Here is a 9,924-nt window from a genome sequence, read left to right on the forward strand (position 1 = left end):
TGAGTCGGAAACGACTTGATGGCACATAACAACAAACAACAACAATGTAAAACCTATACTTGGACCAAGAGGCAGTCTTCAGAACAAAGCAAGAAGACACACATGGTTCAAGATAAAGAAGGGGGCCTGTCAGGGATGTATTTTGTCTCCATACATTTCAATCTGTATGCAGAACAGATCATCTGAGACGTTGGGCTGTACAAGGAGGAATGTGGCATCAGGATTGCTGGAAGGGTCATCAACAACCTGCGACCTGCGTTATGTAGATGACACAACTCTGGTTGCTGAAACTGAGGAGGACCTGAACTGCTTGCTGTAGAAGGTCAGGGACTGCAGCCTTCAATATGGATTGAAGCTCAACATCAAGAAAACAAAGATTCTCACCACAGGGCCAATTGGCAGCATCAGTATGGATCATGAAGAGATTGAGATAGTTAACAGTTTTAGTTTGTTTGGCTCCACAGTCAACACTCTTGGTAATAGCAGCCAGAAAATCAAGAGATGAATTTCATTGGAAAAGTCAGCTGTGAGGGACCTCTCAAGAGTACAGAAGAGCAATGATGTCAGCCTGGAGACTAAGGTGAGCCTGATACAGGCTATAGGCTTTGCAATTACATGCTATGCATTGAAGAGTTAGACAGTGACTAGGGATGATAGAAGGAGCATTGATACCTTTGAGCTGTGGTGCTATTGAGTGTTGAATATACCATGGACTGCTAGGAGAACAAATAGGTTTGTCCTGGAAAGGGTAAAGCCAGAGTGCACCTTGGAGTCAAGGATTCTGAAGCTTCGTCTGACATACTTTGGGCATGTTGCAAGGGACTGGTTCTTGGAGAGGGACAATATGTTTGGTGAGTGGAGGGATGGTGCAGGAGAGGAAGACCCTTTAAGAGATGGATATATTCTGTGATAGGAGTGGTGGGAATGAGTGTGTTTGAGACTGCAAGGTCGGCACTGGATAGAGTGGGGTTTAGGGCTCTTGTACATAGGATCACTATGAGTCGCAAGTGAATTGATGGCACATAATAACAAACAACATAGGAATTTGACTTAAAAAGCTTTGGTGAGGCAACTAACTGATAAAACCTCACTATATTATGCTTACTTAAAGAGAACCTTCTTATTGGAACTAACTGATCCTAAATATTTTCATTGTCAGGCATTGGCAGGAGGATTATTCATTTACTTCCACAGGATACCTTTGGATTTGGACCCTCCATATAGCAGTGCACTTTTCAAACTAGTACATCACAAGGGAATCTTGTTAAAGTGCTAAATTCTGATCCCAAAAATCTAGCTTCAGTATGAGGCTGGTATGGGGGGATATAGGAACCACACTTTGAAGAGTAAGTCTCTAAACATACTTTTCTTTCCCTTCATCCACATAATAAGCAATTCTCTTTTTCAAAATATTGTTGGAAGAATTAAGTATCAAAACCTAGGTTGCCTACCTCTGTTATCATTGATAATCTTTGTAGAATAAATTTTCATTTACTTCAGTGATTCTCCAAGTTGGCTACACATTAAAATCCCCTTGAATGCTTTATTTTATTTTATTTTATTATTTTTTGTGCATGTACCATCAAATTGGATCAGACTGGTACAGGAGGAGATTATTCCTCCTTCTCCAACAGAGCATCTGGTGGATTCGAAACATGTACTTCTGGGATTACAGTGCAGCTTCTTGCTACTAGACCACCAGAGCTCCCTTGGAGCTTTTAAAATAGACTGTTGCTGGGGCCAAATTCCAGATAAAATATAATCTCCTGAGATGGAGAACTGTCCTGAGTGCTTACAGAAAACTGACTAGATAATTCAATACCTACAAAATATGTATTGCACTGGAAAAATCTACTGTCAAGGGCCTCTCCAAAGTACTGAGAAGCAACAATGTTGGTCTAGAGACTAAGGTGAGCCTGACAAGTAAGCATTATTTAGTGGTAAGGACTTTTGTTCTCTTGAAGTAGTCCACATTGAAGACTGTCTTCTTTGATATTCTGCAGCAAGTGCCTCAGGTCATCCTCACTTTCAGAAAGCAAAGTTGTGTCATCTGTATAGTGTAGGTTGTAGATGAGTCTTCCTCGAATCCTGATGTCATATTTTTCTTCATAGAGTCTGGCTTCATGGTTTATTTGCTCAGCATACTGAAAAATTGTTATGAAGAAAGGATCAACCTTGATGAACATTCTTCCTGATTTTAAATCTAACAGTGTTCTCTTATTTCATTAGGACAACAGCACCTTGATCTAGCAATAGATTTCACATGAGCACAATTAATTGTCTTTGGATTCCTGTCTTTGTGGCAGAAAACTGATCATCTTTCTCCTATTCAGCAGCTTGTAGATTTGAATGGTCAACCTTCCATTTAGCAGTCTAACATGTAATAAAGGATCTCCTACCCAATTAAGCTCCATGCTTATATAAATTTCCTAATCCACCTATGAGTAGGTAGGGCTTTGAAAACCAGGACATTTCTTTTTGACTCTGAAATCCCAACATATGAATATATGGTAGAAAACACACGATTAGGAAATTTCCTACATTTGTACTGTCAAAATTTCTTTTATGGAACAGTGATTAAGTGATTGGCTACTATCTTAAGGGTCAGTAGTTCAAAGCACCAGCTGCTCTGTGGGGGGAAAAATGTGGAGTCTGCTTCTGTACATAGTATATCTTGGAAACCCAATGGCACACTTTTCCTTTGTACTCTAAGATCACTTATCAAACACTATCACTAATATCACACACAAGCAAAATATTGCTTAAGATTATCAACAAATGACAGGAATAATACATTGACTGAGAACTGTCAGAAATACAAACTGGGTTTAGAAGAAGCCATGGCACTAGGGACATCATTATCAGTGTCATGTGGATCTTGGCTGAAAGCAAAGAGCATCAGAATAATATCTAATTGCATTTTGTAGTCTACACAAAGGAATGAGACTGTGCGTATCACAACAATTTCTATTTAACACTGATTGAGAAGAATGGGAATCCCAGAACATGTAGTTATGTTCTTGTGACCAGGAAACAATTGTATGAACAGAGCAAGGATACACTGCATGGTTCAAAATAAAGAAAGGTATGCATTAGGGATGTGTACTTTCTCCATATCTTTTGAACCTATATGCTGAACAGATCATTCAAAATCCTGATTTTTATAAGGAAGACTGACCAACAACCTGCATCATGCAGCTGATATCACCCTGCTTGCTGAAACTGAGGAGGATTAGAAGCTCTTGCTGCAGAAGGTCAAACACTGTAGTCTTCTTTATGGATTGCTTCTCAACATCATGAAAACAGATTCTCACCACCAAGCCAATTGGCAGCATCACGACTAATGGCCAAGAGATTGAGATTTTTAACTATTTCATCTAGCTCAGATATACAGTCAACACTCTTGAAACAAGTAGTCAGAACATCAAAAGATAAGTGACATTGGGGAAATCTACAGTCAGAGACCTCTCAAGAGTGCTAAAAAGTAATGATGACAGTCTAAAAACTTGGATATGCCTGATCCAGGACATGGTTTCTCAATTTCTTGCATTGCATTGAAGAGCTTGACGATGATTAAGGATTACAGAAGAATTATTGATTCTTTTGAGTTGTGGTGCTGGAGAAGAATATTGCGCATTGCATCGACTGCCAAGAGAACAAATATGTCTACCTTGGAGAGTTGAAACCAGGTTGCTCCTTGGAGGCAAGGATTTTGAAATTCTGTCTCTCATTCTTTGGGCACATTATCAGGAGGTCCCAGTCCTTCTAGAAGGACATCATACTTGGAAGGGTGGACAGTTAGATCAGAAGAGAAAGATCCTGGATTATATGGATTGACACAGTAACTGTGGCAATGGGGCAAGTGTGTCAGAGACAGTGAGATTGGCCCAAGGTAGGCAAGAGTTTGAAGCTTTTGTTTGTAGGGTAGTTATGAGTCATTCTTGACTCAGTGGCACATAACAATTTAAGATCACTCACTCATCATATCACTTTTTGAGTTGGTTATTACTCCTTGCGACCTTTCATCAGATTTTTGAGGCAGTAAATCTTAATGGAAGGAGACTGTTCATCTTCCTATCGTAGAGTTAAGAGTAGATCCAGTCAGCAGAGATGTGCAGCCTCTTCTCAGCTAGCAGGACGATTCCTTAGGGACTATACTACTAGAGCTTTATGTAGGGTCACTATGCAGAATAGACTCAATGCTATTGAGTTTGTTTTGCTTCATTTTATCACAATACCTCTACAAAGAGATATACATTTATATCTTTAACTCCCCAAGTGACAATCAATTCACTGAAACACAAACTGTCTATTTGCTATCAAATTCTCCCAAAGTACAGTAACGAACAGATTTGTCACTTTTTCATTCATTTAGAGAGCTTTCTTGCAATGTTTGGACAATAAAATCAAGCATTTGAAATCACTCTAACCCATCATAATTGTGACTTCTTTAGGTTTTCAGGGACAAGAGCTTTTCAATTTGTTTTTATGTTGCTTGACTTTGTAGAAAACAGCTCCACTAAATGTTGTACTTTGCTTTAACTATAAAATACTGCTTAAATAGCTCTCTCTTTTTGGGGAAAATCCAATTGAAGTGGCTTGTGATGGCCATACACAAGTATTTACAGAGGAATATATTGCTTCTGAAAGTATAAACCACTCCAGACAGGGTCCTTGACCTAAGGAGCTTAAGCTTTATGAAAGTGATAAACAAACTTAAGATAACAGTAAAACAGATTCAGTCTCAGGGCTGTGGTTCCATTATCCCAGAAGATTGTGGAGAAAGAAATCGATCAAATTTACCTTCAAAGCCTCCAAGAATTAACTGACTTCTAGAAAAATCATCTTAACTGGGTGAAGAAAATATAACACAGATTGCCAGAGAGCAAATAAATCAGTATTGGAAGAAATATAGCAAGATGCTCATTATGATTAAGAATTATGAGACTTCAACTCATTTTCTGCAAGCATGTCATCAGGAAAGAACAATCATAATGAAAGGATATTGTTGTTGTTGTTGTTAAGTGTCATCAAGTCATAGCCAACTCATAGCGACCCAATGAACAAAAGTCCTCAACACTTGTGAGACTTTCATCCTTTCTCCAGGTTCATAGGGTTTCCAGAGGCAAGCTATTTATGGAAGTGGATGCCACTCCTGTTTCCAACCTTGTTTTAATCAGGGAGCTCCACCAAACACTGTCCACCATGAGTAAACATTGTCGCATTTGACACACCAGTGTCACAGTGTTCAGCTTCACAGCAACCACAAGTTACCTCTGTACGGCAAGTGGACACACCAGGACTATAAGACCTAGAAGAATGTTTGTCCAAACACAATTAAAAAAAACATTATAGTTGGTAAAAGAGAAGATTGCATTAATGAGGGAAATACTTAATGAGATAGACTAACTCAGCAGCCAAAACAATGGACTTATGTATACCAATGACTGTAAGGGTGGCACATGATCAGGCAATATTGGTTGTATTATATAAAAAGTCATGAGTTGGAGTTGGTTCAAGTGCACCTACAACATCAGAAGATTCTACTATCTTTGGGCCTGAGAATAGTCTGGAACTTGATATTTTTAATTTCAGGCTTTTGCTCAAAGTAAAATGTTCAATTCAAAGGGTAGGTGAGTCTTCTCTAAATATCTACAAGGTATACTGCTAATTTGGTTTGTTAAGTGATTTGTTTTATGATGAAAATAGTTTATGTACTGACTCATGTGGATTTATTTTTGTTTTGTGTCGAGTTTTATTCTTTATTGTGGTTTTTAGCAAGGTGTTATATTAAAGCAAATCAAATTCACTACTATCAATTTAATTCTGACTTAACATTCCTAACAACACCATTACTGCTGTTGTTAGGTGCCCTCAAGTTAAGTACAATGTATAGCAACCCCATAAATAAAAGATCTGAACCCAGTCCTGTCCTACTCCATTCTCATACTCTCTGATACTCAAGAGCTCATTGTAGCAGTCACCATGTTATACCATGTTGAAGGTCTTCCTCTCCTTCACCGACCCTCCACCCTTTCCCAAACCATGTTCCTCTCATAGGAATATCACTTTCTAGCAATATGTCCAAAGTATGTATGGTGAAGCCTCATCATTCTTGCCTCCAAAGAGCACTCTGGTTGCAGCCACTCGAAGACTTATTTGTTCCTTCTCTTGTCCATCCATGGGATGTTCAGTGCTCTTCTCCAAGACCACAGATCAAAGGCATCAATTCTTTTTCTGTCATCCTTATTCATTGTCCAGGTCTCAGAGGCATAGCTAGTAATCAGAAAGACCGTGGCCTGAATGAGACCTTAGTCCTCAAACTGACATCACTACTCCTCAATAATTTGGAAAGGTCCCTAACTACAGATTTTCACAGTGCAATGCATCTCCTTATTTCCTGACTGCCTGTACCTATGTTGTTAATCATGGATCCAAGCATGATGAAGCTGTTGACAGTTTCAATCTCCTCTCTATGCATCATGACATTGCCCAATGGTTCAGTGGTAAGAATCTTAGTTTTCTTGATATTGAGATACAATCCATACTGAAGGCTGCATTCCTTGATCTTCTACATCAAGTGCTTCAAGTCCTCCTCACTTTGAGCAAGCAAAGTTGTGTTATCTGCATAACACAGATTATTGGTGAGTATCCCTCAAATCCTGATGCCACATTCCTCTTCATAGAGTCCAGCTTCTTATATAATTGGCTCAGCATATAGATTGGACAGGTATGGAGATAGAATAAAACCCTGACACACTCCCTTAGTCACTCCAAACCATGGAGTGCTCACCTGCTCCATTTGCACAACAGCCTCCAGATCCAGGTATAGGTTCCTCATGAGCACAATCAAGTGCTCTGGGATTCCTATTCTCTTCAATGTCAGCCACAGCTTGTCATGATCCACACACTCAAATGCTTTTGCATAGTCAATAAAGCACAAATAAACATTGCTCTGGTATTCCTTACTTTCAGCCAGAATCCATATAACACTAGCGATGGTATCCCTGGTGCCACGACCTCTACTAAAGCCTGCTTGAACTTCTGGCAAATCTCTATATTGTTCCAGCTGTTTTTGTGTGATCTTCAGCAGTATTTTGCTAGCATGTGATATCGAAGTTATTGTTTGATAATTTCCACATTCAGGTGGATCACCCTACTTGTGAATAGGAACAAACATGGACCTCTTCCAGTCCAATGGCCAGGATGGTCAGGCAGCTATCCAAATTTCCTGGAATAAAATTTGCCTCCAAATATCCTGGCATAGACTGGTGAGTGCATCTCTTAATTTAAACAAGCCAATTGGAATCCCATCAATTTCTCGGGTCTTATTTTTAACCAATGCCTTTAATGCAGCTTCTACATCCTGTTTCATTACCTTTGGCTCCTGTTCATATCGTACCTCCTAAAATTTTTCAGTGTCAATCAATTAAGATAGACTAGGAAGCAGGATGGGCCATGTACTTGCTAAATAAAAGGCTTTTGAAAACACTAAAACAGAGAATAGTTATAGTAGTGTAGTGGTAGAGCCCAGAGTGGAAGTCACTTGAAATTAGGAAAATCAATAATAAACATCGTTAATATTTGATACATGGAATATACGCAGCTTGAATGTTGGAAAACTGGAAATTGTTAAAAATGAAATGGAACACATGAATATTGACATGTGCTCCAGGAGGACACCTGCCTTTAAGGCCAAGCCCTAGTCTCCATTTTAGAGACTGGATAGAGACTGGACTCTGTAAGAGGGTGCTCTTGTTTTGGTTGAGGTTCATCATGGAACATTTGGTTGTTTGTTTTTTATTTAAGCCTCTTGTTTAGAGTCAACAAGACCTCCTGGATTATATTTTAATCCCTTGTTACTATATTTTGGAGGAACATTCTTCTAAGTTGTACAGCACTCTTCTGTCATTTGCTGTGCTGAAGTAACCTGGGTTTGCTGTGATGCTGAACCTTGTGCCATTTGGGTCTCAAATGTCATAATGGCTGCCTGTGGTGGACAGCGTTTATAGGAGATCCCAATTTTAAGATAGGTTTGGAAGCAGGGGTGGAATCTACTTCCTAAATCACATGCCTCTGGAAACTCTATGAACTTGGAGAAACAATAGTTATAGAAAGGCTACAGGTCTTTTGTTCATAGAGTCACTATGAGTTGTTTGTGACTCAATGGCAATCAACAATAACAACAGGCATTAAGATGCAATGCACCAGCTACGGCCACTTTGAATCAGATAATCATCTGGTATACTATTCAGGGAATGAAAGAAAGAAGAAAAATGGTGCTGCATTCATAGTAAAAAGTCAATTTTAAGTTCTATCCTGAAATACAACGTTGTGAGTGATAAGATAATATCAATGCACATATAACGAAGACCCATTAATGATTAATAATACCACAGGACACAGCAAAGCTGCCACAGAGGGTTTCCATGTTATCAGGTGGAACTATTGTGTTGTTGTTATACACACATGGGTCAGAACCAACTGACAGCTCACCCTCCAGTGGGTTTTCAGAGCCATAAATCACATTGGAGGAGATTATTTGTCTTTCTTCCACAGAGAAACTGGTGGATTCGAACCAGGTGATTTTGGGTTGACAGGAAACTCCTTATCACTTAGCCACCAGAGCTCCCTATGGTGGGAATAATCCTAAGAAAAACATAATTGGTAAAGTGGAGAGTCAGCAAAAAAAGAGGAAGATCTTCAATGAGATGAATTTACACAGTAGCTGCAGTAACAGGATCAAAAATTGTAACAACTAAAAGATGGTGCAGTGCCAGGCAGTTCATTCCATTGTACAAAGGGTCACTATGAGTCTGAATGTATATGATGGCACCTAAGACCAACAACAAAAATCAAGTACTTATTGCTCTCAATTTAATTTGTAATTAGCCTGACTGAATACTCTGGCTTTGTCTCCATAACACTAGTTTAGAAAGGAAAATAAAGTCAAATCCCTAAGTGGTATTTGGTCACTAATAGTTTAATTTTATGTTTTCTTTTGCCTCTCAACTTTTTACTTCAGAAAAGAAACCCTGGATTATGTTCTCAAAGGAATTGGAACAAATTTTGTATATACTTTCCTTGAAACTCACTATTTCCTCTCTTTTGTGATTCTTACAAAAGTTTAGCAACTGGCAGTCCTGGCACTTGATGTCTTCTTTCCTTCCTTCCACAAGATAGGGTAGCACAGCTGCCTGGTCAGTTTTCCCACAAGCTCTGCCAATGGTAGTGGTTGGTCTGGAGGGGGTGTCTCTCTGTGGACTGAGAGGTAATTTAATCTTCATGCTGGATCAGACCTGGACCTTGTTAGAGCTGAGATTGTGTGCTATATTAAGTTACATTTAATATTTTCTATTCTATTCCTTGCATGACTGCTCACAGAGACCACCCAACCTACAGAACTTGAATTCCAAAAGGCAAACCCAGTTGGTAAGTTTTCAGCAATAGGTATAATCTATTCCAAGTCACTTAGAACACATTGGTGGCATTCTAAGCAAAACTCTTTCACATTTTCAGTGAAATCTCATCACAGTAGGAAACTGAGAAACAAACAGAGTTTTGAGATGAGCAGTTTGATCTGTGTTTCCACCACTGGAATCCCTGGAGAAGCTCAATATCAGCTGTGAAAACTAGGCCAGGACCTGATTGTAGGACAGACCACCAACTACTCATATGCAAGTTCAAGCTGAAGATGAGGAAAACTAAACCAAATCCGTGGGAACGAAAATATTACTTTGAGTTTATCCCACCTGAATTTCAGAACCATCTCAGGAACAGGTTTGAGGCCTTGAACACTAATGAGCGAAGACCAAATGAGTTGTGGGAGGATATCAAGGGTATCATCCAGAAAGAGTGCAAACGGTCATTGCAAAGGCAGAAGAGGAAGCGAAGACCAAAATGGATGTCAGAAGATACTCTGAA

Source organism: Elephantulus edwardii, unplaced genomic scaffold (genome assembly GCF_000299155.1).
Source record: "Elephantulus edwardii isolate Elephantulus edwardi_28Jun2011 unplaced genomic scaffold, EleEdw1.0 scaffold00002, whole genome shotgun sequence".
NCBI classification, from domain to species: domain Eukaryota; kingdom Metazoa; phylum Chordata; class Mammalia; order Macroscelidea; family Macroscelididae; genus Elephantulus; species Elephantulus edwardii.